Below are 1,048 nucleotides of genomic sequence, written 5' to 3'. Positions count from 1 at the left end.
AGCAGTCAGGTGACCACTATCTTTTATTGATATTCAAATATGTGAAATCACAAAGTAAATAATTTTATCTAGCTTCTTTTATTTCATGTTGTATATGGACATTCAATATTTTTTGAATATTAAAATTTTATTGCTGGCAGTAGATGTTCCCTGAACACCTATTATGGGCAGACTTTAGAATCACAAGCTGCAATAGAAAGAACTGTAACTAATTGTATGTTCTTTGGGATGCCTACTGTGAATAAGTGGCATTTGAAAATGTAAAACTAGAACAATGGTAACACTTAAAAAATTGTTCTTTGATACAGTAAAGATTAGCATGGCCCCTGCACAAGGATGACACACAAATTCGTGAAGTGTTCCATATTAAAAAAAAATTTGTTCTTAATTTTTTGTTTGTTTTTTTGGGTCACACCCGGCAGCGCTCCGGGGTTAGTCCTGGCTCTATGCTCAGAAATCGCTCCTGGCAGGCTCAGGGACCATATGGGATGCTGGGATTTGAACCACTGACCTTCTGCATTCAAGGCAAACGCCTTACCTCCATGCTATCTCTCCAGCCCCAAATTGTTCTTATTTTAGGCACTGTATTTTACAAAACTTGGTGGTAGGGTTTCACACATAAAATATGACAGCTCCCCATCCACCAGAGTTTTTAATTCTCTTCACTATTGTCCCAGTAACCCATGCCCCCAATCCTGCCTCTGTAGTAAGCTTCCTATTAAAGACCAGTTCTCAGCTTTTGTTGACTTTGGGCATTTGTTATGCCACATATAAGTGAGATTATTCTGTGACTGTCCCCAACAATCTAACTTTAGCCAGCACTATACATTCACAATACAGTAAATTCATGATTGCATATTTTCTTAATCATTCCATTATGTATATGAGTATCATTTCATTATGTATATGAGCCATAGTTTCTATTTTTTTAGTTTTTATCTTTTTTTTTCTTGGTTTTTGGGTCACACCCGGCAGCGCTCAGGGGTTACTCCTGGCTCTATGCTCAGAAATCACCCCTGGCATGCTCGGGGGTCCATATGGGATGCCG

General features: G+C 38.4%; 1 non-coding gene across 1 annotated transcript; it reads left to right on the top strand.

Moving 5' to 3' along the window:
- Positions 1-259: 259 nt before the first annotated feature.
- LOC125995486 (U6 spliceosomal RNA) lies at positions 260-371 on the top strand. Its single transcript, XR_007491003.1, has one exon. It is a non-coding gene; the product is annotated as a U6 spliceosomal RNA (small nuclear RNA).
- The last annotated feature ends 677 nt before the right edge of the window (positions 372-1,048 follow it).

Source organism: Suncus etruscus, chromosome 17 (assembly GCF_024139225.1).
Source record: "Suncus etruscus isolate mSunEtr1 chromosome 17, mSunEtr1.pri.cur, whole genome shotgun sequence".
Classification (NCBI taxonomy): Eukaryota; Metazoa; Chordata; class Mammalia; order Eulipotyphla; family Soricidae; genus Suncus; species Suncus etruscus.
Note: the sequence above shows the minus strand (reverse complement) of the source record. Positions and strands in the feature narration are given on the sequence as shown.